We start from the raw sequence: 6,000 nt of genomic DNA, 5'->3' as shown, positions 1-6,000 counted from the left end.
TTTTTTATTATTATTGAACTTTTATTTTGTTGATTTGGTTTTCTCAAATGACTGGGCAGCAATTTCCTTTTACTATTATTAGCTATTTAATAAATCAAAACTTTCATGAGAAGAAATTACAGTAATAGATATTTAAGAGCCACCCTAAATTGCTTCAACATTTTTGATGTTTTCCATTAAATCTAATTGTGATCTTCAAACTATAAAGCAAACTCCCATTTGTTTATTTTTGCTTTTATTTCCAATATTCTGGGAGGTGGGTCATAGAGGATCCTTCTGTGATGTATGTCGGAGAGTGTTTTGCCTATGTTCTCCTCTAGGAGTTTTATAGTTTCTGGTCTTACGTTTAGATCTTTAATCCATTTTGAGTTTATTTTTGTGTGTGGTGTTAGAAAGTGCTCTAGTTTCATTCTTTTACAAGTGGTTGACCAGTTTTCCCAGCACCACTTGTTAAAGAGATTGTCTTTAATCCATTGTATATTCTTGCCTCCTTTGTCAAAGATAAGGTGTCCATAGATGTGTGGATTTATCTCTGGGCTTTCTATTTTGTTCCATTGATCTATATTTCTGTCTTTGTGCCAGTACCATACTGTCTTGATGACTGTGGCTTTGTTGTAGAGCCTGAAGTCAGGCAGGTTGATTCCTCCAGTTCCATTCTTCTTTCTCAAAATAGCTTTGGCTATTCGAGGTTTTTTGTATTTCCATACAAATTGTAAAATTATTTGTTCTAGCTCTGTGAAGAATACCGTTGGTAGCTTGATAGGGATTGCATTGAATCTATAAATTGCTTTGGGTAGTATACTCATTTTCACTATATTGATTCTTCCAATCCATGCACATGGTATATTTCTCCATCTATTAGTGTCCACTTTGATTTCTTTCACCAGTGTTTTATAGTTTTCTATATATAGGTATTTAGTTTCTCCAGGTAGATATATTCCTAAGTATTTTATTCTTTTCGTTGCAATAAAAGCAAAAATAAACAAATGGGACCTAATTAAACTTAAGAGCTTCTACACAACAAAGGAAACTATAAGCAAGGGGAAAAGACAGCCTTCAGAATGGGAGAAAATAATAGCAAATGAAGCAACTGACAAACAACTCATCTCAAAAATATACAAGCAACTCCTACAGCTCAACTCCAGAAAAATAAATGACCTAATCAAAAAATGGGCCAAAGAACAAAATAGACATTTCTCCAAAGAAGACATACAGATGGCTAACAAACATATGAAAAGATGCTCAACATCACTCATTATCAGAGAAATGCAAATCAAAACCACTATGAAGTACCATTTCACGCCAGTCAGAATGGCTGCGATCCAAAAATCTACAAGCAGTAAATGCTGGAGAGGGTGTGGAGAAAAGGGAACCCTCTTCCACTGTTGGTGGGAATGCAAACTAGTACAGCCACTATGGAGAACAGTGTGGAGATTCCTTAAAAAACTGGAAATAGACATGCCTTATGATCCAGCAATCCCACTGCTGGGCATACACACTGAGGAAACCAGAAGGGAAAGAGACACGTGTACCCCAATGTTCATCGCAGCACTGTTTATAATAGCCAGGACATGGAAGCAACCTAGATGTCCATCAGCAGATGAATGCATAAGAAAGCTTTGGTACATATACACAATGGAGTATTACTCAGCCATTAAAAAGAATACATTTGAATCAGTTCTAATGAGGTGGATGAAACTGGAGCCTATTATACAGAGTGAAGTAAGCCAGAAAGGAAAACACCAATACAGTACACTAACACATATATATGGAATTTAGAAAGATGGTAACGATAACCCTGTGTACGACACAGCAAAAGAGACACCGATGTATAGAACAGTCTTTTGGACTCTGTAGGAGAGGGAGAGGGTGGGATGATTTGGGAGAATGGCATTGAAATATGTATAATATCGTATAGGAAACGAGTCGCCAGTCCAGGTTCGATGCACGATACTGGATGCTTGGGGCTGGTGCACTGGGACGACCCAGAGGGATGGTATGGGGAGGGAGGTGGGAGGAGGATTCAGTATGGGGAACACATGTATACCTGTGGCAGATTCATTTTGATATATGGCAAAACCAATAAAATATTGTAAAGTTAATTAAAATAAAATTAAAAAAAATAAAGCAAACTCTCCTGAAGTTTTTAAAATTTGAAATTAAACTCATAAAACCCAGCATATTTAGACATTTGTTGAGTTCTTAAAACTAAGTGTCCTTTCAAAGTGTAAAGTCTCACAGTGTTTGAAGTTTCAGACATTTTTGTAGTCCTTTCAAACATATTGTCGGCCATTTAAAAGGTTATGCTTTGCCCTCAGTCCAAGCACATAGAATTCTGATTGATGTCAATGGGAGCCGAGTGAGAAGTTTGTGGACACTGAGGTTTGAAACTTTATGGGTTTTTCAGAATATCTTTGAAGTCTAGTTTCTGCGGAAAAATATAGTTTAAAGAGTAGCTCTTCAGGGCTTATGCTTCTCCACAGAGAATATGTTTAAATTGCCTGTTTTAAATGCAGAGCTAGGCTGGAATTCCATAAGTGTAATATGCTTATGAAGTGGCTATTGAGTTCAGTTTTTAGACTTGGAGATAACAGTGGCAAACTTTTTCCTGGTGAAGTGAAAGTCGCTCAGTCGTGTCTGATTCTTCCGACCTCATGGACTGTAGTCTACCACACTCCTCCATCCATGGGATTTTCTAGGCAAGGGTACTGGAGTGGGTTGCCATTACCTTCTCCACAGGATCTTCCCAACCCAGGGATCGAACCCAGGTCTCCCACATTGTAGGCAGATGCTTTACCATCTGAGCCATACCTTTTTATACAGTGACCATAAGTTTGTTTATGTTGTACTAAGAAATTTGGGCTCCCCTGGGGGCTCATATGGTAAAGAATCCACCTGCAAAGCAGGAAATCCAGGTTCAATATCTGGGTCAGGAAGATCCCTGAGAGTAGGGAATGGCAACTCACTCTAGTAGTCTTGCCTGGAGAATTCGATGGACAGAGAAGCCGAGCAGGCTATAGTCCATAGTATCGCACAGAGTTGGACATGACTGAAACGACTTAGCATGCAATATCTATTCTTAGCATAATGTAAACGACAGAGTCTCTAATGGATTTGTAAGATTATTCCACTCATTTTGTTGAAGTGCTTATAGATAAAAATTAAGAATAAATCTAATTTTATCATTAACATGACCAGCAAATTATAACTTTCACTATGTGTGTTTTAGTTGCTCAATTGTGTCCAACCCTTTGCAACTCCATGGGATTCTCCAGGTAAGAATACTGGAGTGGGTTGCCGTGCCCTTCTTCAGAGGATCTTCTTGATGCAGGGATCAAACTCATGTCTCTAATATCTCGTGCATTGGCAGGCAGGTTCTTGACCACTAGCACCACCTGGGAAGCCCCTGATATTATTTTGTAAGAATTCTCTATTTTTAATTAGAGTTTATTTTTACAAATATGATCAAAATATTTAAAACTAAGTTAAAAAAGAATAATTTAAACCAATTTTCCAAAAAATCAGAATACATTGTTGGGTACAGGCTTTGGAGTAAAATTCTTATTACTTAGAAATAAATACAGTTTTATCATATTGGAATTGTTAATGTTGCAAGAGTCATCCATGTCCCTATTTCAAGATACAACTATCATTTTACAAAATCAAATGCTCTAAATTATGTTTCTTAGATAACTATGGTTTTCATTTATAATTAATTTGTGCCTTAAATTCCTGAATCTGTGAGTCTTTTTCTGGAGCAATCTTTGTCATTTTGGTATTGTAGACTTATTTGCACAATACAGGCTCAATATTCTTGACAGCTCATCCAATATGAGCTTGATAATCTATCTTACTGTAACTGGAGAAAAGTGCTGAAGTAGGACTCAAGGATTGTGACTCTTTTTAAAGAAAAGAAGGCAGAGGAAAGTCTTCAACAATTAAACAAAACTTCATTGTGGTGGGGATTTTAGGCTGACTAGAGGTCAGTATTAAAACTTTTGAATATCAGAGAATAGGCAAAAGGTTAAACAAGGAAATAAGAAGACACTTTATGTATTGTACCATGGAACATCTGCATTTCTGCCATTTTACGTGTTCAGTCAGTGACTAATAACTGAGGAACATAACTAGTACACAGGACTGCATTTTCAGTTTTTTCTTTGATTCTTCACATGTATTACAAACTCTATAAATCCATGTCACCAACTTCAGATTTCCAGATGGGCAGTCTAGCTTCTCTCCCATGACCCTATCACTTCCACCAGAACAGCTCTGGAGGACATAATCAATTTTAACTCACTGAGAAAAATTAAGCATGTTAGCACCTAAGACCATGAGAAGTTGTTCTATCACTGTCATGACTCATACAGGCATTATTATGTTTCATCTCCTTGTCTAAGGCTCTAATGGAAACTTCTTTTTCATTTTGATATTTGGCAAAACTAATACAATTTTGTAAAGTTTAAAAATAAAATTTAAAATAAAAAAAAGTTAAAAAAAATTTATATTCTTCTTCAATCATATAGGTCCATTGACTTCAAACTATCTTTTGCTAGTTTCCATAAACTTTCCTTGAATCAAAGAAATTTGGCATTCTGGCTATAGTTTTACAATTCAAGCATCACTGGAGAAAACACAGTGAGGATAACAAAAACATTTCATGTCGAATAATCCATCCACATGCAACAAAATCTACTGATTAACCTCGGACATAGAAAAAAAACTAACTTCCTGAATTACTGAATCAATTTCCAGCCCCATGTTTTGTTGGTAGCCAGAGTTATGTTGGGAAGGGAAAATAAATATGATGAAATTTTAAAACACTATGAAAGAAGATTAGGTTTCACAAGGAGAAGTAATGAGCAATTCATGATTAGCTGCTATTTCATTGTGTTTTTAATTGTCTAAATCTAACTTCAGTGGCACTCTCCCCCAACCAAATCTGTTTGTTCCATTTCTATAAAATGAACAACCAGAGACTCTCTTAACAAATGCAGCCTGGCAGTCTGGCCATGGGTCATCATACTGAGTAAGAATAGTATTAACTATAACATAATCTGGAGTAACATTATCCAAAGCAAGTAAAGTCAGGTTCAAAATATGGAATTTAGAAAGATGGTAACAATAACCCTGTATATGAAACAGTCTTTTGGACTCTGTGGGAGAGGGAGAGGGTGGGATGATTTGGGAGAATGACATTGAAATACGTATAATATCATATATGAAACGAGTCGCCAGTCCAGGTTTGATGCACGATACTGGATGCTTGGGGCTGGTGCACTGGGACGACCCAGAGGGATGGTATAGGGAGGGAGGAAGGAGGAGGGTTCAGGATGGGGAACACATGTATACCTGTGGCGGATACATTTCGATATTTGGCAAAACCAATACAATATTGTAAAGTTTAAAAATAAAATTAAAAAAAATAGGATTGTTGAAATAAAGACTATAAAAATAAGAACAATCAAAGAGTTTGGCTAAGAAGTGAGTCAGCTACTGCCACTTCTGTTTTGCCAGAAATTCCAAGACAGACAGAGAAACTGGGGAGCTTTATAAGGAAAAAGAGAAAAGTTTCAGGTATATGCTGAGCAGGGGCTTAGGGACAGAGAAGTTTTAGGCAAACTAACTAGAAGAGCAGCATTGTATATGATTGGTTGGGGTACATATTTGGCATTCTCCAGTGGCTCCTAAGTTGGAAACACAGACATAACTTAACGACTCTGTTAGTTATTGATCAAATCTTGGCCATTTGGAATTGACTGTTGCAGAGATTACCTGTGCTGGTAACTAGAGACAGCAGTCTGACTTCCTGCAAGTCTAACTTATAGACAACCAACTTATTTTCTGGATTCATCACTTAGATAATCGGTTGGTTTATTAGGTTTGTTACTGTAGGTCAAATTTCTAGCTTTATATTTGGCCTGGCAATTGAATATCTGTATAAGCAATCTCTCAGGGTATTTTACATGAATGCTTCAATCCTATACTTTCCTGATCCTA

The sequence above is a fragment of the Bubalus kerabau genome, chromosome 2, assembly GCF_029407905.1.
Source record: "Bubalus kerabau isolate K-KA32 ecotype Philippines breed swamp buffalo chromosome 2, PCC_UOA_SB_1v2, whole genome shotgun sequence".
Classification (NCBI taxonomy): domain Eukaryota; kingdom Metazoa; phylum Chordata; class Mammalia; order Artiodactyla; family Bovidae; genus Bubalus; species Bubalus kerabau.
The sequence above is the reverse complement of the archived record's forward strand: the minus strand, read 5'-3'. Positions refer to the sequence as shown.